This window comes from Rhinopithecus bieti, unplaced genomic scaffold (genome assembly GCF_001698545.2).
Source record: "Rhinopithecus bieti isolate Rb0 unplaced genomic scaffold, ASM169854v2 scaffold_19939, whole genome shotgun sequence".
Taxonomy (NCBI): Eukaryota; Metazoa; Chordata; class Mammalia; order Primates; family Cercopithecidae; genus Rhinopithecus; species Rhinopithecus bieti.
The window spans coordinates 1,220,084-1,246,158 of NW_016810019.1; the positions used below are offsets into that span (position 1 = coordinate 1,220,084).

The 26,075-nt window shown below is 45.1% G+C and overlaps 1 protein-coding gene across 4 annotated transcripts in view; it reads left to right on the plus strand.

Moving 5' to 3' along the window:
- The window catches only part of GFOD1 (Gfo/Idh/MocA-like oxidoreductase domain containing 1), a 125,102-nt gene that overhangs the window by 59,801 nt on the left and 39,226 nt on the right, over positions 1-26,075 (plus strand). The window contains exon 1 of one of the 4 annotated variants that reach the window (XM_017891125.1): positions 21,215-21,308. The exons of the other annotated variants lie outside the window; for them this stretch is intronic. The gene's annotated coding sequence lies outside the window, so the exon portion shown is untranslated. Of the gene's footprint in view, positions 1-21,214; positions 21,309-26,075 lie in introns of those variants that run through there. 4 annotated transcript variants of the gene reach the window in all.

The window sequence follows — 26,075 nt, forward strand, 5'->3', positions numbered from 1 at the left end:
CAGCAAGCTGACAGAACATCCTGGTTGATGGTATATAAACAAACCGATTCATAAGTACAGCCATCATTTCATGTTGGGGCCACACAACCCTTTAACAGCCAGTGTCTGCTGCATAGGGGACCAGCTCCTCCAGGCAGCCTGTGGGGCTGTTTCCCTTTACAGGCAGCTGTGCTATGGCCAGCCAGGCCTTCTCAGCCCGCAATGAGATAGTCCAGTCTTTTCACTCTCATGAAAAGAACAGATCCCCACCCATCTTGATTTCTGCTGGGGTCTTTCCTCTTTGTGCCATTTGGGAGCCACCTGGGAGCACGTCTTTGTAAATATATGACCTGGGCTAATGTTTGTAGAGTCCTTTCTGAGCATCTAGCAAGCTGGCTCCCGTGCTCAGGGACTTGGTACCAATTAAGGTATTTATTCCCACTTTTCATGTGATCGAGAAGATGTATGTCCAACACAGTGCTTTTAACTAGGTCAGAGAAAAAGCAGGCGGGAAGCAATACATTTTACAATACTTAGTGGACCTTCTTACTGGAATTACTGAATGATCAGAAAGTCTGCTTCTGATGGAGGGCCAAAGGGAGCTCTTTCAGCTCACAGCCGGGCTGTGGTGTTTGGGGAGGGAAGTGGGAAAGTGGCCGTAGAAGTACAGATGATCAAAAGCAGTACTCTTGCCCCCTGCCCTGGGAGGGGGCCTGGACTCCCTCAGGGAAGGCTTTTTTGGTGCTTTGGGTAGAGAAGCTGGAGACAGCAACTGTTGAATTTCCCCAGGCTTCATGATTTAAAGCCTATAGCCTTTTTCCATTGTTGGTCTTGCAGAGGCCTTTAATGTGCTGGGTGTGAAAGGGAGTGGAAATGAAAAGCCAGCGCATCGCACTGGGGGCCTGAGATCAGAAGGCGATGGAAAATGGAAATGTCAAGTTTGTGTTTCCACTGCTGGCCGCAAGGGTCTCAGGCGGCACCCCTCCTCCCGCCTCGGCTTTCGCATCCTTCTCACTTCCTCCCCATCCCCCCAGTTTTCACACGGCCCAGTGATGAGTGTCACTCTGGGCTGAGTGAGGCTCACGGCTTGACAAAAGAGGTGCTAGGACAAGAACAGAGAAGTTCAGCATGGGCTTGAGAGGCACAGAAAGGAACTGGCCTTCTAAAGACACTGCAGAGAGACTGCAAAGTGGGTTGGTTTTCCTTTTCGAACACTGAGAAGAAAAGGAGTTCAGAATTCACACGTGGTTCATAGAAAAGGCAATCTGTTTCCATATGGACTCTCCTATCTCTGTGGTGCCCAGGATGCTTAGACCTGTGAGTCTTTGAACCCAGCTTGTGTTGATGTAGCTTGGGACACTGTCAGGCCTTTGTGCGCAGCCAGGCTTGGAGGTGTTTGAAAAGAGAGCCATCAACACCTTTCCATCGGGGACTTGCCGTTTTTCTCTTTTGGTTGAGTCAGCTTTGAAGTTTAGTAATTCCTTCCCACACTTGGTGGCCACAATGTCACGAGGCTCAGCCTGGTGTCGTGGGTCTGCTAAAGATTCCGTAGAGGCTGGAAAGGTGCCTGTCAGGGGCACCAGGAATTATGTACAAGTCTAAGCAAGCTCCAGGCATAGGAACTAGTGGGGATAAACTTTGCTTTATTATCGCATGCGATAATCACATTTGTGAAATGTAGATGTCTCAAATTTATACAAACTGAATTCTGAAAAACATCAGAAAAGTTTATTACAAAGCCTTTTTTTTTTTGAGACAAGCTTTTACTCTGTCACCCAGGCTGGAGTGCAGTGGTACAATCACAGCTCACTGTAGCGTTGAACTCCTGGGCTCACGCAATCCTCCTGCCTCAGTCTGCTGAGTAGCTGGGACTAGAGGTGCACACCACCATGCCGGGCTAATTTTTTGTAGCAATGAGGTTTCACCATATTGCCCAGGGTGGTTTCAAACTCCTAGGTTCAAAGGATTCACCTGCTTTAGCTTCTCAAAGTGCTGGGATTACAGGCATGAGCCACTGCGCCTGGCTGACAAAGTCCTTTTTTATCATCATGTGTTTAACTCTTCACAGTTTTCTATGTCTGTTATTTCACTTGAGCCCACTTGGATTTTTGTCCATTTGGATCACAGTTATTGGATTTTTCTGGAAGTCTCTACATGCATGTTCTGTGTTCAATGGCTTGAGGTGGACAAATTATGCATGGCCTTCAGTTTTGGGAAGACTCTGTATGATCCTGATAAATGTAATTTCAAGATGATTATATCAAACTGAAAAAGGTGCATTGTGATCCTCTGTTACCTCAGTTTTGTCCTGTGAGGTCCATTCACACAAAACATTGGAACCACTGCCAGCTTCCTTGTAGTTTACAAAAAATGCTTTGCCACGCTCATCGCAGTAACTGTGGGATATGATTATGTTTCTGCTGTACAGAGGAGAAAACTGAGGCCCAGAGAAGTTAAGTAACCTCCCCCAGGACACAGATAGGAGAAAGAGATGAGACTCAAACCCCAGTCTTCTGGCACCAGGGACATGTCCTTCCACCAATCGACACTGACAGCCGTGGCCAGAACAAGAGAAAGCTGGGCAGAAGTTGAAACCTCTGGCAAAGGGCTCCCTGTCCTCTGGCCTTGCTGGTTCTTAGCCCCTCTTCCGCTCATAAGGTCCTGCACTATCCCTTGCTCAGGATTGCCTTACGATGGGCCTGGTCACTCTGCTTCTGCATCCTCGGGGGGTTGTTCCCTCTGCTTGTCCCAGGCACTCCTGGGTGCCTTCAGAACACCAGCAGGGGATTCACTCATCTTCTCAAGGGGCAGAGGCCACTTCCCAGGGTTTTAAGGGACAGGCAATGGAAGTGAGATCCTTGAGAGACCTAAGGACAGTGAAGGAGAGGTCATAGTTACTTTCCTGGGAGCAGGGTAGGTTTGTGTCTGGTTCCTGGTCCAGCTCCACTTCACTGCTCCCATTTCCCTTGTGACCCAGATGACACAGTAAGGGCTGGAGTCTGATGAATCTGGGGTTGTGTGTGGGACATCAAGCCCCACTGATGGCTGTTTCTGTGGCTTCCTGGCCCTCATGTCTTCTGTATTGTAGGACCAGGCAGTCTGGGCCTGTGGCCTGCCTAGAGGCGTGTGTGGCCTTCTTGGCCCAGAACTCCCTCTTAGGAGGCACAGCCGAGCCAGGGAAGAAGGGAGGGAGCTGGAGACTGAACTGTAGCCTGACTAACCTGCTTCTCATGTCTGCTGGCTGCCTAGAAAGCTCTGTGATGTTTGCATCTTGCATCGTGTGCCCTGGAGACTTAGAGGTAGAGCTACTTCATAGCGGGCAGAAACCTAACTGGCATTCCCTGGCCTGAACCTGCTTCTGTGTGAGCAGCATGGCAGAAGACCAAACTTGTCCAACCTGCAGCCGAGCACGGCTTTGAATATGGCCCAACACAAACTCGTAAACTTTCTTAAAACATTAATTTTTTTCTTTTTGCGAGTTCTTTCTCTCTCTCTTTCTTTCTTTCTTTCTCCCTCTCTCTCTCCCTCTCTCTCTTTTCTTTCTTTCTCTCTCTCTCTCTTTTCTTTCTCTCTCTTTCTTTCTTTCTTTCTTTCTTTCTTTCTTTCTTTCTTTCTTTCTTTCTTTCTTTCTTTCTTTCTTTTCTTTCTTTTTCTTTTTTCCTAGCTCAGCAGCTATTATCAGTATATTTTATGTGTGGCCCAGACACTTTTTTCTTCTTCCAGTGTGGCCCAGGGAAGCCAAAAGATTGGACACCCCTGGCCTAGATCCTTTTCCTGAACCTCGCTGTCATCATAATTTCTGTCAGTGGTGCGTGGAGACTATTTTTAGTTGGCTTTCTGGGTGAGATTTGACAGAGGCCAGGGTGGGAGATGTCAGACTGTGTACACTGGTGAGGAAGCTGCATGGGATGAAGATCTTGAAGCTTTCAGATCTGAATGAGGACTGCCAATTCTGGTTTATCTCTCTGAGCAACCCCATGAAGGACTTTAACAAGCTCACAATTTTCAGATAGGTTTTTGAGCCATTTCCCAATCTTCCTAATCCTGTCTATTTTAGCTCTGGCCTGGGGAACATCAGCCCCAGGGTAGTGGCCAAGAACACAGGACACCTGGGGCCAGACTGCCTGGATTTAAGCCTGGTCTCTTCCTTTTACTAGTTCTGGGACCTGGAACAAGTGACTTAATCTTTCCGATCTCAGTTTTCTCGTCTTTAGAATGGTGGCAACAATGGTAACTGACTCAACAGGTTGTGGTAAGAATTAAATGTGTTAGGCCAGGCTCAGTGGCTCATACTTGTAATCCTAGCACTTTGGAAAGCTGAGGTGGGAGAATTGCTTGAGCTCAGGAGTTTGAGACCAGCTTTGAGACCAGCCTGGGCAACAGAGTGAGACCCCATCTCGACAAAAAATAAACAAAAAATTAGCCCAGTATTGTGGCATGTGCCTGTAGTCTCAACTGCTTGGGAAGCTGAGGTGGGAGAACAGCTTGAGCCCAGGAGGTCAAGGCTGCAATGAGCCTAGATTGCACCACTGTACTCCAGTCGGGACTACAGAATGAGACCCTATCTCAAAAAAAAAAAAAAAAAAAAAGAATTAAATGTGTTAATGTATATAAAGCCCGCAGAATACTGCTTGGCATATGCTAGGTGCAATATACATTTTGGAGCTGCTACAGTTATTGTTATTACTATTATAATGTTTATATGATTTGTACTCTCATGAGACGTTCTCTAGATTGGATGAATAATTCCAAATTTGTTTTTACAACCTTTGCAAAATTTCAAAATGATGCAAAATATAAAAGGAAGACTTTTGAAAGAAAAAAAGCCGTTGTATCAATGAAGAATAACCACTATTAATATTTTGCACTTCTTTCTCTATTCTATACATTTTGTATGCACATAGTTCTTAAAACAAAATAATTATCATACTGTTTTTCCAATTTCCTCCTTAAGAGCATGTGGATATCTTCACATGGTATAGAGTCTTCTTTGAAACCTGATTTTAATAGTTTTATGATGTTCCATTGTTTAGGATAAGTCTTAAAGTATTCTCTTTTGTTCACCTCCATGTCCAATATGTACTCGATGGGGTGTTAAGTTTGAGAGGGAACCCCTTGACATATGGCTTCTCTGTTTAAAGAGGATTTAAGATAAGCATTGATGTCGTCACCATGGTCACCATCATCGTCATCATCATTGTCCTCTAACATTTGGCAAATCTGTTAAAGAAATGAGCACACCCAGAACCAGTGCATCAGGGCTGAGGGCAGCCTCTAACCCAGTGTAGAGGCAAAATTTTTGTCCATTAGACCTCAGCTCAGTGATGGAGTGGTGACTCTCTGAGCCCATTGTAATTATTTAAAGAAAGGGTGAATGACCTGGCCAGGCACAGTGGCTCACGCCTGTAATCCCAGCACTTTGGGAGGCCGAGGCGGGCGGATCTTCTGAGGTCCGGAGTTCGAGACCAGCCTCACTAACATGGAGAAATCCCGTCTCTGCTAAAAATACAAAATTAGCTGGGCATTTTGGCACATGCCTATAATCCCAGCTACTCAGGAGGCTGAGGCAAGAGAATCACTTGAACCCAGGAGGCAGAGGTTGTGGTAAGCCAAGATCACGCCATTGCACACTAGCCTGGGCAAGAAGAGTGAAGCTCTGTCTCAAGAAAAAAAGGAAGGGTGAATAACGATCTGCGGAGGATGCTCCTGCTTTGGGTGGGAGGTAGATCAAAGAGGATCTCTAAGGAAGGACTCATCTCTGAAATACTTCAAGTGAAGGAACTTCATGTAGGGTCATATAGTGGGAAGAGGATGCCTTCCATATCAAAGTGAGCCCAGCCCCCGTTCTGCTACTGACTCACTGAATGCGTTTGACTCAGTAACCTGCATGCTAAGCACCCTCCTCCTCTGTATGATAAAGTGGACCTGACCACATTCTCAGGGCGACCTGTGACAATCATGGAGAGTGGCTTGCCTCGAGCTTTGCGCATGGCAGGTGCTCAATGAACAGAACTATCATATATTTTGGAGTGTCTGTGTGAGTGTCATTGTGCATGAGTTTCATCTGTCATTGGAAATCTGGCCTCAAGGCTTGAGTGAGGAGTTTGGGTATTTATACGTTGCTTTCTGTATGCCAGGTACTGTGTCAGGCGCATTATACAGATAAATGCTCCTTGACCTAAGATGGGGTCAACATGCTAATGAACTCATTGTCAGTTAAAATATTGTTAAGTTGAAAATACATTTAATATCCCCAATAAACCCATCTTAATGTCAAAACATTGTAAATCAAACTGTTCTTAAGTAGGGGACTGTCTATATTTATCTTGAAATCTAACGCTGTCTGGGGTTTCATTCCCTTATTGTCTTTTGGAAATGAGACAGACTTTCAAAGGCATTCACTTGGTTGGTGTTCAAGAATGTGTTCAGTAACCCAGCTCTAAGGGGGTGTCTCTGCCACCCTTGGACATGCAGCACTTTGTAAGTGCCCTGTTCATTCCTGGGCTTGCTCTTCTACCTGGAGGATGTGTGTGTAAAATGAGGTAGATGTAGGAGAAATAGCCAATTAAAGCAACCTGGGTTTAAAATAGCTCCTTGGGTGAACCTGCTAGTCACACACATTCACACAAAGCCTACCTCGCCACACTGAATTTCCAGAAATTGTCAAACCAGGCCAAGACATTCCCACCAGGGCACTTCCTGTTTCACTAAGAAAAAATTCTTGCTAAGAATTCCTGCCTTCTGGTTCCCTGGAGCTTTCAGGGAAGCTTTTGTTTAAACAAAAGAACCAGCCTACTGGTATCTGGGTGAACACAGGTTTCCTACTCAGATGGAAATGATCTGAATGGAGGGGGACATGGGTTTCTTTTTTCTTTCCTTTTTTACCTCTCATCCACTGAAAGCTAGTGACTTACTTGCAAAGGATTGGAGTAGAGACACGTAAAAGACATCTTGACTTTTGGAGAAGTGACTTTCTGCTTCTGTCTTGTCAAGGCATCATTTTAAATAAATTGAGTAAGCAGGAAAGTGGAGGGTGAAGGATTTGTTGAATGAGATGGAAGCTGGGGAGAAAATAGACACTCTCTGTGTGGCATGTTGGGGATGCTAAGTGTCACTTGGTGGACCCCAGTTTCCTCCACAGGGTGGATGGGGTCTCAAGCCCTCTCCGGCTATGCCATTTTCTGCATTTGCAGAGTCAGATTTTCTCTCCTGAGAATCCGTTTGGGCATTATGTGTTTTAGGGTTCTTTGACTCCACTTGGGGTTTTTGCAACGCAACAAAACCTACAAATGAGCTTCTTGTTCATCTTGTTGTCGCCAGAACCTAAGGATTGAATGGCAGCCTTAATTGGAAAAGGGCACGATTAGAAGAAAGGGAGAGTGTGTGTGTGTGCATGTGTTCTTGTCCTTTGTGTGTGTGTGTGTTTGTGAGTGTGTGCGTGAATGAGGGTGAACAAGGGGAAGGGACCAACCAATCCCTAGTTTTCTGAAAGCCTGTTGATGTATTTTCCTCCTTCCCTGTGGATATATTTCTCCCCCAAAGGAATTATATAGCTCGTGATTTCAGATTTTGGCTCAGTGGTGCTTTCCGGATAAAAAATCCAGCCGTTGCTTTATTCATCACAGATTGTTGTGCCTGTTTGATTTACAGCCCCCGGGAAAGGCCTTGCATGCCTGGCAAATCCTCTGCTCCCTCACTAGAGATCCTCTGTAGGCGGGATGAGCTTCCGGCCTGATCTTCTCAACAGTCCCTCCTGTGATGTTCATCCTAGTCAGGCCTTAAAACATAATAGATCCTAAACATGCTGATTGAATTACAGAAGATTTTTTTTTTTTCACTTGCTTCTGGGAGGGAAGGCTAATAAAGATTGCAGTGGTAGAGTGGAGAGAGTATCTGGTGGGTGGCATATGCCTTTTGTGCAGTTGTCAAATATAGAGGTTGGGATAGCATAGAAATACTCTTGGTTTTTTTTAAAATATGGATGGATGTCCTGCAGAACGTGTAATTTTTTAAGCTTTTCTTTTCTTTTCTTCTTTTTTTTTTTGGAGACAGGGTCTCACTTTGTCACCCAGGCTGGAGTGCAGTGGTGTGATCATGGCTCACCGCAACTTTGATCTCCTGGGCTCAAGTGGTCTTCCAACCTCAGCCTCCTGAGTGGCTAGGACTACTAGAAGCATGCTACTATGCCCGGCTAATATTTGTTTTTAACCTTTTATAGGGACGGGGTCTTGCTGTGTTGCCCAGGTTGGTCTCAAACTCCTGGGCTCAAGCAGTCATGCTGCTTCCACCTCCCAAAGTGCTGGGATTACAAGCATGAGCCAACATCCCTGGGCAGTTTATGTTTTACTCACATTTTTATATGCATTTGATAACACCAACAGAAAAGCAAAAGCTTCAAAAATATCCATCATATAAATGTACCATACTCTCTTTAATTATTCAAAATAACAATGTTATATCTACCCCTTATCGACTACTCACTGTGTGCCGGGCACTGGCTAATAATTTTACATCCATTATTATTTTTAGACATTTAGGTGGTTTGTGGCTCTCCCTCGCCACTATAAATAGTGCTTAGATGAATATCTTTGCAGATAACATTTTGTCTGATGTATGACATCCTATTTAGAGTGAATTCCTCTATGTACAACTACTGGGCATGGAATTTTAAAAAATATACTTGAAACACATCATAACCTGCTTTAGTGCCATGTTATACTCCCACACAAAGGAAGAATGTGCCTAGGCCTATGTCCTCTCAAAGACCCCAAAAAAAATCAGTCCTTTGTTGAAGTAGAGCCATTGGCCTGCTGGATAACTAGAAGTCTCGTTAATTTAAGATAAATACCTGGCAGTTTATTCTAGAGACTTAGGGAAAAAGACGGCAGCTCTTGACTGGGTTTTCACTGGATGCATTTCGAGGTACTGCACAGGAAAGAGAAAACACGTGCCTTTTGTCTCAGGGAGGTCAGGAGTTTTCAGGAGGGCTCTGGGATCCATCTCGATTGGTGACAGCTTTTCTCTTTCCCCTGCTTTTCTATTCCATTCCTAATTCCCTTAGTGTTCCACTCTCAAGCTCTCTGTATCTAGGAAGTGGGTGGGATGAGCTCTTCCTTGGAAAGATGCCCAAGAATCGGACTACGCTTGGAATTGAGAGTAGGATGCCCTCTTCCTGCTGGAAGCCGACTGCTCTTCCCTCGCCCCCGGACCCCCGCCAGGCCTCCATGTGATGTGTCCTGAGGCTTGGTTGTCACTCTTTAAAACAGGGCTGCATGGATAGATGGGAGGATAGCTATTTGGAAATGAACCTGTGTATACAAAGAAACTAGAGGGCCCACTGGCCTTGGATTTTCCACTACAAACTGTGTTTTCTCCATCCAGACCTCATTCAAAGGCACGGATCCCATGTGAGCCAGAAGGTATGGACTGAGCCCCTTCTCTGTGCTGGCCATTGTCCTAGACACCGGAGGGAGACAGGGCAGTGAACAGGCAGACCACGGCCTGCCTGCCTGGAGCTCACACACCTTCTGGGAGGGGAGAGAGATGACTGCATCCCCTCAGCAGGTGACAAGCACACTGCCCCAGAGCTCAGCCGGCGGACACAGGGGTGATAGGGGTGAGGGGTGAGCAAAGTGCCAGCCTCTATGGGGTGGACAAAGAAGGGCTGTCTGAAGAAGGGACGTTTAAGTAGAGATTTGAAGGAAGCAAGGGAGGGAGACATGAACATTTATGGACAGCAGGTTTCAGGTGGAAGCAACAGTGAGTGCAGAAGGAGTGGGAATGGGTTTGTGTGTCCCACAACGGTGAGGAGGGTGAGCTGGAAAGAAACCAGCGATGGGGAGAAGTCAGAGGAGCGGCGGCACGGGCGCTGTGGAGGAGGAAGCGGATCGTGGAGGGCCCTGCAAGCCACAGGAGTGACTTGGTGTTCTACATTAGATGTATTCAAAGCCATCGGAAGGCGGGTAGCAGGGGAGTCACAGGATCCATTGCCCTGTTTTGAGGTTGGCTGTGGCTCTGGTTTAGCCATCAGCAGGGATAGAAGCAAGAAGACCAGCAGCTACTGCCACAGTCCAGGAAAGAGAGGATGGCGGTCTCTGTGGGGAGTGAGAAGTGGCCCATTTAAGAGCACATATTGTAGGACAATCAATGTCATTTGCTTTCACTCATCCCTTGGGAGGAAATCTGTGGCCTTTAGAGGCCTCTGGCATCCTTCTTTCCCCCAGGGAAGAGTAGAAACTTTAAAAATAGTCTGTTCCCTCTTTGGAATCTTGATCTCCAGATCTCAGTCATAGTTTTTAATAATCCTTGCCTCCATCTCCTTTTGGAAAGACGCTCACCTCTCAAATGGGCATGAATCTTCCACGTTCTTTCATCAACAGGAAATGCAGTGGAAGTCCAATATGCAACCTGGACTTCAGCAAGAACCATCTGCTTCTTCTCCTCATGCCAAGCCTTCTGCTTAATAGGAGCTTGAGAAAAACACAAAGCCAGGAACCACCTGCTGGGGCTCCCAAACTCCATGGTCCGACCAGGAAACGCCGACCGGACAATTCGCAGGATACATTTGAAATCTGTTAGCTCCAGCACCTGTTTCACTTCCTTTTAGGGCTTTGCATTATTGATTATATTAATGAAAAGGACTGACAAACATTTTCCAGTGTGGCAGGAAGGCTCTCGCTGGACCAGTGCTCGAGAGACCTTTTTTTTTGATTCCAGTTCTGCCGTTGGCCAGGTGTGTTTGGCCAGGTGTGTGGCGACAGGCACCCATCGTTGCTGGGACTGCTTCTTTATCTTCAACATGAGTCCCAGACAGCTTGATTTCTAAGATGTGTGTCAGCTTTAACATCTTACAGTTCTAAGCTAAGAGTATGAATAAGAAATGAGGAGCAGAGGTGACAGATGACACCAATACTCTGGGCTTCTGGTGATTCCTTAAAGTGGTGTCTCAGGTTCAAGTTCAGAGCAAACTCCCATGTGTCAGCTTTTAGGCCTCTGCATTCATGATTTTCACAGGCTGCATAACTTGATTTATTCAGTTAAAGGAGACATGAGCAAACAGAAGGCTGAGATAAGAAAATAAGACTTCTTCATGCAAGGAGAATCATCCCTGATGGCTGCATATTCCGCAAATGGACCTAGTTTGATCAGTCATGTGTCAATCAGACCGTGTGCCCAGATTGGATTTTTGCAGCTCCAGAGGGTAATTAATGGGAATGGGACAATTCCCCATCCAAGAGGTGGCTGTTCCCTCCAGTTCCAGCCTTCATTTTTCTTTTGCCCCTTCTCCATCTTGTTATGATTTATAATCCTGCCTGTCCCCTGCAGTGGCTCCGGCGTAAGATTTTTACTAAGTAGGTGAATGGCTAGCTTCCAAAAATGACAACCTTTGTCCAGGTCTGGGACTGAGACCAGGTCAGATAAGCGTGATACCTGTTTCTCTTCTTACCTGCAAGTTAACACATTCTTTCCAGGTACAGGAGGATGACAGACCCAAGGTGTTCAGCTTTAGAAAGTGCTTTTCTCCTCTCACTTTGTGTTTGTTTTCTCACTTGGACTGCTGCATATTGTTGTGAAATTCACCCATGCATTGATGACAATGGCCAAGGTTTTCCAGAATGCCTGCCAGAGTATTCGTGCTCTCCATGGTGAGGGGTGGGTTAGACCCTTTCAGCTTAATCTTTTCCCAGCAGGTTCTGAACCCAGACATGCAGTATTGTTTCCACAAAACTGTGGCAACTGATATTGTTATTCATGCTATGGTTGAAAGAATCCATGTTCCGGGAATTATTTTCCTGCTGTACTTATGAGAAGCCATTCCTGGGCTCAAGGCTCTGTGACTGTTTTGAGCCTCATGTTGTTCTGCGTCTCTGCCTGACAGGCTGTGTGACGCCGTAAGAAGCCCTTTGTGCTTGGTTACACCGACTGTACTAGCAGCACTGTTGTAGTTGGTAAATAGCAGTAGGACTTTGGTTCTCTAGTTTAATTCTCTGATTTTGTCCTTGAAGCTGATTTAAGTCCATTGGCTCATTTAGCAATTGTCAGGCTCTTTGGGAATATATTTCTAGACTCAGCCATTGGAAATAGGTTAATAAAACGTCCCCAAGCATGGAGTACTAGAGTTCTCTAGAGTACAGAATAACTTCGCATGTGCTTCTTACTGAGCACGTTATGCAGTGTTTATAGTGGTTTTAAAGAAGTTGACTAATTGATTTAATCTTGTCTTGTGCTTTGGTTAAATGATAGTTCTGATAGGGAGATGATAAGAATGATGATGATGGGATAGCTTGAGAAGCCAGTGGCAGTGTCTGAGCCGGGCTCTACCCTGGGTCCTCTTCACTCTGTCAGCAAAGCCTGACCACTTTCTTTTTCTTTATTCATTTCTCAAATCTCTGCACTTTTCTCCATCCCCATCTCCATCACTCTAGTCCCTATTGCTACCATGCCTTGCCTGAATAATGCATGCACAATTTTTAGCCTAGAGCCTAGCACACAGTAAGTGCTCAATAGGAGTCAATAGGAATTTTTATTGTGAATAATTAAAGAAAGTCTGGTACATCTATATGAGATACCCTCTCCTATTTAAAACCTTTCAGAGACTTCCTGTTACCCTTAGGATAAAATTTAAGCTTCTTACCAAGGCCTGCAGACCTAGCTCCTGCCCAGCTCTTTCCCTCACCAAATGACACTATCCCTTTTGTGACGGCACAGCAGCCATACTGACTTTTCCATTTCTTGAACCCATCAAGCCACTCCTCTCCACATGGCTAGCTTCTTCTCATCGTTCATTTTTAGCTTAAATGTCACCTCAGAGAGGCCTTCCCTGACTGCCCTATCTAAAATAAGTTCCTTCTTGTTATCATCTGTCACAAACTACATTGGTTTCTTTTATAGCATTTTGACAACCTGAAATGATGTTTCTTTCTTTCTTTAATTGTTTTCTGGCTGTCTCCCTGTATTAGTCCATTTTCACACTGCTATAAAGAACTACTTGGGACTGGGCAATTTATAAGGGAAAGAGACCGTTTATAATTGACTCACAGTTCTGCATGACCAAGGAGGCCTCAGGAAACTTACAATCATGGTGGAAGGCAAAGGGGAAGCAAGGACCTTCTTCACAAGGCAGGAGGAGAGAGACAGCATGAAAGGGGAACAGCCAAACACTTTTAAACCATCAGATCTCATGAGAATTCACTCACTGTCATGAGAATGGCATGAGGGAAACCACCCCCTTTATCCAATCAGTTCCCATCCAGTCCCTTCCTTGACACATGGAGATTACAGTTTGAGATGAGATTTGGGTGGGGACACAGAGCCAAACCATATCACTCCCCAACTAGACTCTGAATTCCTTGAGGGATGGGACCACATTTGTCTGTTACCACTGTGTGCCAGAAACATGGTTGATGCTAGAAAAACATGTCAATGTTCTTTGAATGAATGAATAGAAAACTAGACGCCAATCTCCATAGCCATATAGATAATGGTGGTCAGTTAGGCTGATGGCCATCATGGCTCAAACTCTATGTGCTTTGCATTCATGATCACGTTTAACCATTTCCACATATCCATCTGATGAGTAAGTGGACCATCGAAGAGGTCAGTTTGCCCAGCTAGTGAATCCGGACACACAGAAGGTCTGCTGTCACTGGATGCTCTGTGGAACTTAACCCAAACATCCCCCTGACCCAGGACATGGGCAGATGCCTCCCCTTAAGGAAAAATGAGGCGTAGGAAGGCTTCTGAAATCTGCAGCCACCCCCAGGACTGGACTGTGCCCAGTAGCATCCACTTTATGAGAGCTCTGTTGTATTCTGATCTGGAGTGGCCAAGGCAAGGTGGGTGGAAGAGGTGGGGATGACTCAACGACCCCTCCTTCACTCCCATAACGACAATGCCCTCCCTCAGTGGGGACGCTGATGTTGAAAGGAAGGGGGCAGAAGGGCAGGCCAACTGGAAGGCAAAGAAAGACTGTGCTTTCCACAGTCAAGCATGTTCTAGAACTGTCCCCTGAGGAGCCCTGTGTGGTCAAGTTCTGGAAAGAGTGGAAGAGGGGAGGGGATTGGCTTTAGGAGGACCTGAGAAAAGTTGGGTGTTGGTGCCTAGTCTGTGAGGAATATTTTAAGTGTCCTCACCACACAGGGCACGACGGCTGGGGAGGAACCTGGATATAGCAGTGAAGGATGAAGAGGGGGTCCTGCCAGCAGGTAGCTGGGTTTGTGCTCTCTTGCTAGCTGTTCTGGGATATCATGGCTGATGTGCTTTCTCATTGGTGCCTAATTCCCTTCCCTGCTCGGATACTACAGCTGCTGTTCCCTGGCAGGAAAAGCAGGCCTCATTCCGTTTCTAGCCCTTGCATTTGTTGGGATTACAATGGCCTTTACCTTGAGTCACAGTGTCTTTTGATTTATGCCATGTTCATAGGATTCTAAGGCCTCCTCCACTACCACCCAAGAAAATCCAATTTAACATGAAAATTACTTTGAGCTACATAATCTGTCTTTTGACTCAGAGTGGATATTCTAATTCCTGCCATAAACAAAAGGGAACCCCTTTAGAAGTTCAGGCCCAGGATAATAGCCAACATTTATCAAGCATTTCCGACATGCCGGGCACCCTGCTGAGATTTTTCCCAACAAGCATATGATATGCATGCTGTTTATCGGTCTCCATTTTACAGATGGGGCTATGGAGGCACAGAGAGATCACATGAGGGACCTAGGTGGCCATGCCAGGAACTGAACTCAAGCAGAGTAGCTCTTGGACTTGATCTCATCAACTCTGTGCTGTGCTACACGCCTGGCCAGAGATAGCTGTATTCACCCTGGGCTACCAAATGCATCACAGTCCCGACCTAAGACAAACAGCTCAGCTTCTCGTCCTCTTAAGCCTCTGCTGGCTAGTTTTGTTCTGTTGGCTGGATTTGCAGGGGTCTGGCTGACTCTGCCCAGTGCTTCCAGCACTCACAGACCTGCATCACAAGCCTGGCACTCCAGCCAGTGTGACTGCACTGCCATCTCAAGTCATCTCCAAATATGCACATCTTTTCTCACCACCCACATTGCAAGATGCTAAGGAACAGGGCCCATGCTTTGTTTGTGTCCAGTTTCCCCAGGCTACCTAGCTTGTTAGTGGGTACTTAGAAGTGGTTTAATGCCAGTTAGCCTGACTGGGGAACACAATAGTCTCTGCTGAAGAGGCAGTCTACTAATAGTAGATAAAAACCTGCCTTTGACTGGTATGAGCAGGCCCTTATCTGTTTTTAGAATAAACGTGGTTTGCTTTGGCAACTGTAAAGCAGATGGAAAGCATCATCTGTAGAATCCAGAAACCGATTTCTGGGAGAGTCTTAGGGGCTTGGCCCTGTTATGCATTCTATATTGGCCTCTAGAATCAGGCATCTCTGTGCCGCATAATTCCTAAGGTGACTGTTGCTCCCATTAACCTGTGCAAGGGACAGAACCAAACTAAGCTTTGAGATTGAACCTGGTTTGCTTGCTAGAGCCTTGGGGTCTTATGCGCCAAGTTGTTTGTTTGGCTTTGCTGTGGGTTGCTTTGCACACATGCTTGTTTGGACAAGGCAGCACAGGCTGTCCCATGGTCCAGGGGGTGGTAGCTGGTGCAGCCTCGGAGGACAGGGTCAGTGCTTGCTTCAGAGTGGTGCTTTTTTTCCCATCTTGGCCAGGGAATGCTCATATATTCTTTTCAGGCTGCCTCACCCTTGGCTTACCTTGGGTAAGGAGAGTACAGAGCCAAACCACAGCCAGCTGGAAGTTCCCTGCCCTTCTAGAGCTGAATGCCACTGTGGGGACCATTCATTAGAGAGGATCATGTTGGTTTTTCTTGGGTCGGACCTCTTCTTTTGATTATCCTTTGGACGAGGCATGTGTGCTCATTACTTGTCATTGTGCATGCTGACTCCGGCTGTGCTGACGTGCCTTGGTGGCAGGAGAGAAAACTGGAGGCCAATGACAGGCTGAACAACCCCTCACAAATGGGTGGCCTACTCCCCATAGTGCCAGTCCCCAGGTAGATTTTTAAGACTGGCAGGTCACCTCCGTTCTTTCTTCCTGCTACCCAGGAGAGTGTGGAAGGGTCAAGGCCCTGTGGGCAGATTCAGTGACAAATTGTGTGGCTGGTAACTGAAAAAAGAGGGCAAAACATCAGGTACAAGTGGCCCCCAAGTCTAGGGTGCAAGCACTCTAGGGGAACATGTAGGCAAAGGCTGACTCAATGGCAGAGCCAAGAGAGTGGGCCATCTGTCTGGGCAAAACTTCATTCCCAGTTCAGATTTCCCTGGGCCTCTCATATATATAGTACCTGCCACTGAGACCACTTGAAAGACTGAATGATGCTGGGCAAACAGGATCATGCTTATCGTCATAGCAACACACATACTCTGAGGCAGACAGGATCCCCAAGGCCTTCTCAGATGAGCATTTGATAATAGCCTTGCTCAGAGGAGCCCCCTCCACCCCATCACTACACTTGGTCATTACAACCTTTGTGCTTCAAAGTAGGGTGGGGGAAGCACTCAGAGCACAGGGCATGCTGAGTTGTGTTAGCCCAGAAGGGAAGGCAAGAGGAGGGAGCAGAAGGCAGGCCTGTTGCCACTGATTTCTGCAGCTCACGCTGGTTCTCCCATCCCAGGGTTGACACCCCTGGAATAACACTAACAACTGGGGGAAGGGAGTGGACGTTAAAGGCATTTGAAATATTTCATAACTGATACCGCCAACTAGAAGTGATACTGGCTCTGCTTCCACACTGGTTGAATATCAGTTCTGCTAAAAATACCAGTCAGCCTTTGTATTCATTTGCTAAGGCTGTTTATGCTGGGTGGATTAACAATGGAAATTTATCTTCTCATAGTTTTGGAGGCTGGAAGTTCAAGATCAAGGTGTCAGCAGGGTTGGTTTCTCCTATGGCCTCCCTCATTGCCTTGTAGGTGGTGTCTTCTCTGTGTCCTCACAGGGTCTTCCTTCTGTTGTGTCTGCATGTACCTGTCATCCCAGCTACTTGGGAGGCTGAGACAGGAGAATCACTTGAACCTAGGAGGCGGAGGTTGCTGTGAGCTAGTATCACACCACTGCACTTCAGCCTGGGCGACAGAGTGAGACTCTAAAGAAAAGAAAAGAAAATGGACAACTGATGTCTTTGTGAAGGAGGCAGGCCCTGTGAATGAAGGAGGCAGGCCCTGGAGCCACAGGTTGGAGTCTACACAGCTGGCTTCTCTGTTCTCCTCTGTGTTTCAAGGTGTCCCTTTGCCTGGAGCCTTCCTTCTGTTTTTTACCCTTCTTGCTGACAGTCTCGTTTGTCCTATAACGCAATGACAGCATACTCAAAGGTCTGCATACATGCTGGCTGTTTGCAGGAACTGGGCTCTTCCTGGTGAAAGTTTACCATACAATTATGTGAGGCTTCCTTGTTACTTTGAAAGCTTTCCCCCTGCCTCCAAGAAATTAAACTCTATTTGCTGTGTGAGTAATTATGTGGCCCTTTCTTGCTGAGGCAGAGGGTGAAGGGTGAGGTGTAGGGGCAGGTAAGGTGTTGATTCTCAGCATTAGTGTAGGGAGTCAGGTCTCTCTCCTCTACCCTCCTTCTTCCTTTTTCTGCTCACTTTTTCTCCTTCCATCCAGATTGGTCAGACCTATATTGGTCTGTCCTGGGATCCCATGACACTGATTCTGAGCTTACAAATTGTTCTCTACTTTTTTTCTGCCAGCATATTGGATAATTAATGCCCTTTCTTTCCAACTAATTTTCTTTCTTTCTTTCTTTCTTTTCTTTCTTTCTTTCTTTCTTTCTTTCTTTCTTTCTTTCTTTCTTTCTTTCTTTCTTTTCTTTCTTTCTTTCTTTCTTTCTTTCTTTCTTTCTTTCTTTCTTTCTTTCTTTCTTTTTCTTTCTTTTCTTTCTTTCTTTCTTTCTTTCTTTCTTTCTCTCTCTCTCTCTTTCTTTCTTTCTTTCTTTTCTTTCTTTCTTTCTTTCTTTCTCTTTCTTTCCTTTCTTTCTTTCTTTCTTTCTTTCTCTTTCTTTCTTTTCTTTCTTTCTTTCTTTCTTTCTCTCTCTCTCTTTCTTTCTTTCTTTCTTTTCTTTCTTTCTTTCTTTCTCTTTCTTTCCTTCCTTCCTTTCTTTCTTTCTTTCTTTCTTTCTTTCTTTCTTTCTTTCTTTCTTTCTTTCTTTCTTTCTTCTTTCTTTCCTTCTGTCTCTCTCTCTCTCTCTCTCTCTCTCTCTTTCTTTCTTCCAGACAGAGTTTTGCTCTTATTGCCCAGGTTGGAGTGCAATGACACTAAGCTCACTGCAACCTCTACCTCCTGGGTTCAAGTGATTCTCCTGCCCTAACCTCCCGAGTAGCTGGGATTATAGGCATGTACCATCAGCCCCGGCTAATTTTGTGTTTTTAGTAGAGATGGGGTTTCGTTACGTTGATTAGGCTGGTCTCGAACACCTGACCTCAGGTGATCCATTCACCTTGGCCTCCTAAACCTTCTTTCCAGCTTTCATTGTTGTCAGGATTTACCAAGCATTAGGTAGAGCCTCCTTCCTGTAAAGATGAGATAACCCATCCAAACACAGGAGCAAGCTAGCTGCGTTGCCAGAGCCAGGGCTCCCAGAACACGGATTCCAGAGTAGCTCGCTATATTTATCTGAAGTTAAGGAATCTTCCCAGAGTGCCAAAGAAAACATTTTTTCATCATCTGGGGCCTTATTTCCTTCTGGTACCTGCTTTTCTGATGTCGTTTACCTCAGTTGGCCTTAGAGGGTTACCCTGCCAATCTTAAAAAAAAAATAAAATAAAAAAAGAAACTAAAAATCTGTATCGTTTTAGAAATTCAATTCACCTTCCTCCCTGCCTACCTCTTTTCTTTTCTTTTCTTTTCTTTTCTTTTTTCTTTTCTTTCTCTCTCCCTCTCTCTCCCTCTCTTCCTTCCTTCCTTTCTTTTTTGAGACGGAATCTCGCTCTGTCACCCAGGCTGGAGTGCAGTGACGCGATCTCGGCTCACTGCAACCTCTGCCTCTCGAGTTCACGCCATTCTCCTGCCTCAGCCTCCCAAGTAGCTGGGACCACAGGTGCTCGCCACTATGCCTGGCTAATTTTTTGTATTTTTAGTAGAGACAGGGTTTCACCGTGTTAACCAGGATGGTCTTGATCTCCTGACCTTGTGATCTGCCCACCTCAGCCTCCCAAAGTGCTGGGATTACAGGCGTGAGCCACCATGCCCGGCCGCAATTCAGTTTCTTTCTTATCTGTTAAGTTCAAATAGTGGAATCCTTTTTATTAAAGAAACTAGGTGTTATACTCCCTTCAAATTATTTCTGCCTGTAAATCTCCCTTCAAATTATTTCTACCTTCCTACTGTATCTGTGCACAAAGTCGTAACTAAAATTGCAGTCCCCTAATCTCATGATGGTTACTTGACAGGTAGTGGGTTTGGAGGCATTTCATTTTCTTAGGATTTCTCTCTGTCATTTCATTGTTTTTCTCCCTTCCTTCCTTCCTTCCTTCCGTCCCTCCCTCCTTCCTCTCTCTGTCTCTTTCCCTCCTTCCTTCCCTCCCTCCCTCCTTCTTTCCTTCCTTCCTTGCTTCCTTCCTCTCTCTCTCTCTCTCTCTCTCTCTCTCTCTCTTTCGGAGACTCACTCTGGCTTTCTCACCCAGGCTGGAGTGCAGTGGCACAATCTCTGCTCACTGCGACCTCCACCTCCCTGGTTCAAGCAATTCTCCTCCCTCAGCCTCCTGAGTAGTTGGAATTACAGGCACATGCCACCATACCCGGCTAATTTTGTATTGTTAGTAGAGAGGGGGTTTCACCGTGTTTGCCAGGCTGATCTCAAACTCCTGACCTCAAAGTGATCCACCTGCCTCCACCTCCCAAAGTGCTGGGATTACAGGCGTGAGCCACCACCCTGGCCTGTGTTAATTTTTACAAAATGAATTGTCATTTTTCTAAAAACAATGCAGTCATTCAAGATAAGTGACTATAGAAGTGAACAAATCTATCAGCCCGACTCTTCCCTTAACAAAGCCGTGTTACCCTAGAGTGCCTTCGGACATGAAATCGCTGGAGGTAGAGGGCCCCAGGCAGTAGGTGATCTCCTGTTCATTAACTTTTTTGTTTGCTCGTGGCTGGATTTTATTTCGACCCACTGGCCTACTTTCCTCAGGTGCTGAGTTGTTCACCTGAGCTCCTCATTATCTTTTCTCCCTGCCAGGTCACATGGGGAGGTCCTTGCAGGCAGACATTTTTACTAGAATAGCAGTCATCAGTAGAAAAGCTATTCTCACTTCACAATTAATGTTTTTTAAGCAAAATGTGCCCCTCCTCAAAGTTCCACTGGGAACCACAAGGAGGAACAAGGGGAAGCTTTTCCCTCGATGCCCAAGATAAGGAGCTTGCTATATTGTGCAGAAAATTGAGTTAGGCAAAGCGAGACAATTGGAACGAGGTCCTGCCCTAAGAAGGAAAGGAAATTAACCTTTGCCTGCCATAGCCTGGCCCAAGGTCACATTCAATTGTGTTCTGATCAGGCAGCGGCTATTGCCTGAGCCGGAGAGAGAAGACGTCAGTTCATAAAAACTCCCTATGTGGAAGACAGATGCTACCGTGGCCGAGCGCTCAGCCACGTTCTTCTGCAGTGTGCAGTAGGGAAGGGCATATTTCTCACATACCTTCACCAGAGTATAATTTTCTGGGAGCAAAGCCAAATGCTCCCACCTTTGGGTGCTGACCCAAGAAGAGATATTCTATGAACTTCTGCTCTTTGGTTGGGCAATCACCGAGAGTCCGTTGGGTGGGTACCAGGAGGAGGGTGGTTGAGATGGAGTCACCCTATTTATTTCATCACCATCTACATTAAACAAAGGGTTTGTGTTTGTAATTCTCTCCTGATGAAATCCAGTGGCTCAAGAAAAGCCATCTTACTGAGGCCTGTTGTAACAGTTGATCCTCTGAGCCCCATTTGATCTTAATTTTACTCCAAGTTTGCTACATAGAACCTCAAAACTGGGCAGAAGATGACGTTTGCACAAAACCGCATTCCTGCTTTTGATTCAAAGATAAGCCCTTTGAACTTGGTCATCTTAGGCAATTTTCTCAGCCATTGTAACAGGGTGTTTTGAAGACACTCCCTAGAGACATAACAAAGGGCTCTATTTTAATGTCATCCTTTATTCCAACTGTCTGGGCCATTCCGGTCAAGGAGTGCTGCTCTGTGCCAGCCTGGGAGTAGGCAGCATACAGAAGGAAGTGGGGACAAAGAAAGGCGAGGAGGAAGATGTAGTCTCCAAGGTCCGGGAGCTGGTAGGGATGTAAGATTCTTCATCAATAAGAAAGGTAGGAAGAGCTGAGGCTGGCTTTTCAATGTGAAAGCCAAATGGTGGGGTCATCTATTTTAAGGGTATCCTCCTTTCTTCTCTTCAGCAAATAGATCCCAAGCATACAATTTCAGCTGCAGTAACCCAGATCCAGAATAAAAAGTTCTGCCTCCCACAGCAGTCCCTCTGTAAGCAGTCTGGCAGCTCTACAGTGTCTGGGATCCAGGATTCTCTGTCTTGTGCCACCATCCCTAGAGTATTGTTTTTGCCTACATGGCCCAATATGGCCTCATGCTTGTCACACAGGAAAGGGGAAATGGAGGGTGCACCATGGGTAGTTTACACAGCTCTTCCATTCACATCCCACTGGGCAGAACTTAGTCACATGGCCACACTTAATGGCAAGGGAAACTGGGAAATTGAGTTTTTTATTCTTGGCAACCATGGGTCCAGCTGAAATGAGTGGTTCTGCTGCTGGAGAAGAAGGAGAGAACTGACAAGGGGAGAGGAAGGACAGCCAGAGGTCTTTATACTTGCTATCACACTGTGTACAAAATGCCAACATGGGGATAAACATAGGCAGCCAACCAGAACAGGACTGTCAAAGAAGGCTTCCCAATCACCTACTGTCAGACATTTTAAAGGCCCAGTGGATGAGAGTCCACTTTCTTAAACCCCAGTTTCAGCTGGACCTGTATTTCCCCTTCTTTGTCAGGGTAACTGAATTTGGAAGTTGAGGTTTGATGAGCTACTCTAGATCTTTGCACTTAGCATCAAGTAAGGATATGGAAAATATTCCTGGAAGCATGAATTTAAAGCAAATAGAATTCTTCTCTTCTCACTCTCGATTGTACTCTTGCTCTCTTCTTTCTGCCCTCCCCTCCTGTCTGTTTAGGATTAAGGAGTTGTACAGTCCTAACGTGAATACAGGTGCCCTTTCTGAAGCCGTGTTACCTTGTACTTGTAGAGTGCTTGCAGGCTTTGCACAAGCTGTCCTTCAGAGGGTTTCAGGTCAGGGGCCAGGGGAGGAGGGGTGGTACAGAGAGCTCTTATGTAATGTGGTAAACAAACAGCAAACGGGCGTTTCATTTTCCATTATCCGGAGAGGCATTTTATTTCCACTAGAAATGGGAGCAGACGTGAAAGCAATTAGTGTTAGTGGGTTTACAGTGACATCCCTGGAGCCAGCAAAATCCTGGGGCCAGATGTCTGTACTTTACTGGTTCCTTGTTCCGAGAACATTCGTGGGTTCTTTCCACCCCTGCCCATCTCCACCTCCTGCCAAAAGGACCCAAAATATCACAGTTTGGAGAACATAATATTCCCTGAATAGCAGAGGCAGGAGGCCTGTTCTTTAGAGATAGAGGATGCTGCCTCCGAAGTTGAGGTGGGGAGGCCAAGAATGAAAGGAAAATCCTTGCCAGTGTCCCCAGATTCCTTCTGGTCCTGGAACCCTTCAAGCCACTGATGAGTCGCGGCCGGGGCTTGAAAGTATCTCTCGGGAGTGGCAGTCTCTCAATCCCGTCTTTTATGCTTCTTTGTTCACTTTGTCTTCAACTCTGGCCCCATCCCACCCACGATACACATAGAGTGGGAAAGACGAAGGAGAAACAGCAGCAAAAATAGAAGCCGTGAATGCCCTCCCCTCCTCCTCTATGCTGTAATAATATGATCTAAGTTTCATTCTATCTCAAGCTTTACTATAGCCATGGTCACCAGCATGACCACCAAAGCCCTGGAATCTGCCACTTATGTGTTTTCTAATGTGGAGGTTCTCTTCCTGTGTAACCTCACATCTTCTTTCAAGGCCTCATATTGGATGATTTATCACTGGTCAGCTCAATCTGTGCTGTCCCATTCAGAGCCACTAGCCACTTGTTGGCTATCAGCACTTGAGCCAGTCCAAATTAAGATGTGCTGTAAATATAAAACATACACTGGATTTCAAATACTTCATTTGAAAGAGAAACGTTTATACTGATTACATGTTAATACAATTTTGGATATATTGGGTTAAGGAAAATATATTATTAAAATTAATTCCACCTGTTTTTTCCCCCTTAATTAACATAGCTGTTAGAAAATTTAGAACTATGCAGGTGGCTTGTATTTGCAGCTTGTATTTTTCTCCTATTGGGAAAATACTGGTCTATGTTATCTTTTAAAATATTTTAGTGCTTTTTTAAGTTATGGAAAATATTTAAATGACCTTTTAAAAACTTTCTAAAGCTTGAAAAGACTTCGAAAGGAAAGAAGAGGCTCTGCAAACCTTTATAAGAGGAAAGTTGGATAGCCAACAAAGAGATTTCCTAGCATTTGAGATAGAGTCTAGAAACTTAATCACCTTCAGGGACCAGGTAATGATGTAAGGTGAGATGGGGTTGAGGATAGACAACAGAGAATGGTGGGGCTTGTGGTGCACTGGGGAGAGAGGTACCCTATATAGAGGCATTGAAATTCAAAAATTTTCAAACACTGGGTGCCCCATAAAGCAATGGTGGAATTTGACCCAAAGGTGGAATTTGGCACAGAGGACTCTAGCATGTTATTCTTGGAACCTTTAAAAGCAAACTATTTTGCATGGCAGATCCCATGAAAATTACTCATGCAGACAACTCAAACCAGGTTTTGTAAATGAGAATTTCCTCTTTACATCTTGAAATGACATTACCTTAAATTTTGCACCCAAGTCTGCATGCAGGCTCCACTGTGTAGTTCACATGTTCTTTTGCTAAGAGCGTGGCTAACCTTTAACCTACACCGAGTTTCTGTTCTGGGAGATGCTGGGAGAGTGTTGCCTCATTTAGTTCTTGTAACACCCTTTTGAGGTTGGTGGTATCTTCATTTTTATTGAGGCTCAAGGAAATGAAGCCACACACTTGGCCGTAGCAAGAAAGTGGCAGAAGTGAGGTTCAAGCTCACGTATTCCACATACTACAGTTGTAATCCAAAGGATTTACAAAACTTCATCATACACATTGTCTCATTTGATCCTTAGAAGAATTTTATGAAAGGCAGGAACCTCAGGCAAGTTCCTCAGTCTTCCTGGCTGGCTGCAGTTTCCCTCAATTCTAAGAAGGGGCTGGACTAGATGACTGCTTGATGAGTCCATGGCTTTGTGACTTCCTAGTGCAAGAAAAGGCCAAGCCTGGGTCAGACTTGGACCCTTGGGACCCCTTGAATTGTTCCCCATCTCAGAATATTTTGCAAAGTCTTTTCCGGTAATTTTCTATGTGCATTAAAATGATAAGTCAATATTTTAGACATCACAGAAATGTATTACAAGTTTCATTTAAAATTAGGCTGATTTCAAACTATTGTTGTTTACTTTTTAACTTTTAAAAATATATAAACATTCAAACATTTTGATATTAATATTTCATCTATAACTTCCCACTTTTTTCCTGCCAAAAATGCCATGTATTCACAGAGTTGTACAACCATCTCCATAATCAATTTTAGAACATTTCATCACCCCAGAAATAAACCATATATCTGTTAGTAATCACTCTTCCAACATCCTTCCACTGCAACCTTAGGCAACCACTAATTTTTCTGCTTGTATACATTTGCCTGTTCTAGAGATTTTATATAAATGAAACCATAAAATAAGTGGTCTTTTGTGAGACTTCTTTCACGTGTCATAATATTTTCAAGGTTCATCCATGTTGCAGCATGTATCAGTACTTCATTCCTTTTATGACTGAATATATTTCATCCTATGGCTATACAGTCCTGTAACAAATAACAATGTTTCAGTTAATGATGGACCATATATATAATGGTGGTCTCATAGTGTTATAATTTTTAGTATACATTTTTACAGATACACAAATACCCCTGTGTTATAATTGCCTACAGTATTTAGTAACAATAATGTGCTATACAGCTTTGTAGCCTAGGAGTGATAGGCTGTACCATATAGCCTAGGTATATGGTAAGCGCATAAAAACCTACCATCAGACTGGGCACAGTGGCTCATGCCTGTAATCCTAGCACTTTAGGAGGCCAAGGCAGGTGGATCACCTGAGGTCAGGAGTTTGAGACCAGCCTGGCCAACATGGCGAAACCCTGTCTCTACTAAAAATACAAAAATTAGCCGGGTGTGGTGGTGCTTGCCTGTAATCCCAGCTACTCAGGAGGCTGAGGCGGGAGAATCGTTTGAACCCAGGAGGTAGAGGCTGCAGTGAGCTGAGATCACGCCACTGCACTCCAACCTGGGCGACAGAGCAAGACTCCATCTCAAAAAACAAAAAAATACACACACAAAAAAAGTACAAAAAAAAAAACAAAACAAAGCAAAAAAACCCTACCATTTAGGTTTGTGTAAGTACACTCTATAATGTTTGCACAGCGAAATCGCCTAATGATGCATTTCTCAGAACATATCCCATGAGAAAATGATGCATGACTGTACCACCTTTTGTTTATTTGTTCATCAGTTGATGGACGTTTGGGTTGTTTCCACCTTTTGGCTATAGTGAACAGTGCTACTATGAATATTTATGTACAAGTATTTGTTTGAGTACCTTTCTTTATTTCTTTTGGCTGTATACCTAGGATTGGCATTGCTGGGTCATATGGTCACTCTATGATTAACTTTTTGAGGAGCTGCCAGGATGTTTTTCAAAGTGGCTACACCATTGTACATTCTTATGAGCAGTGTTTGAGGGTTCCAATTACTCTACAACCATGCCAACACTTGTTATTTTCTGTCTTTTTTATTATAGTCATCCTAATGGGTATAAAGTAGCATCTTATTGTGGTTTACATTTGCATTTCCCTA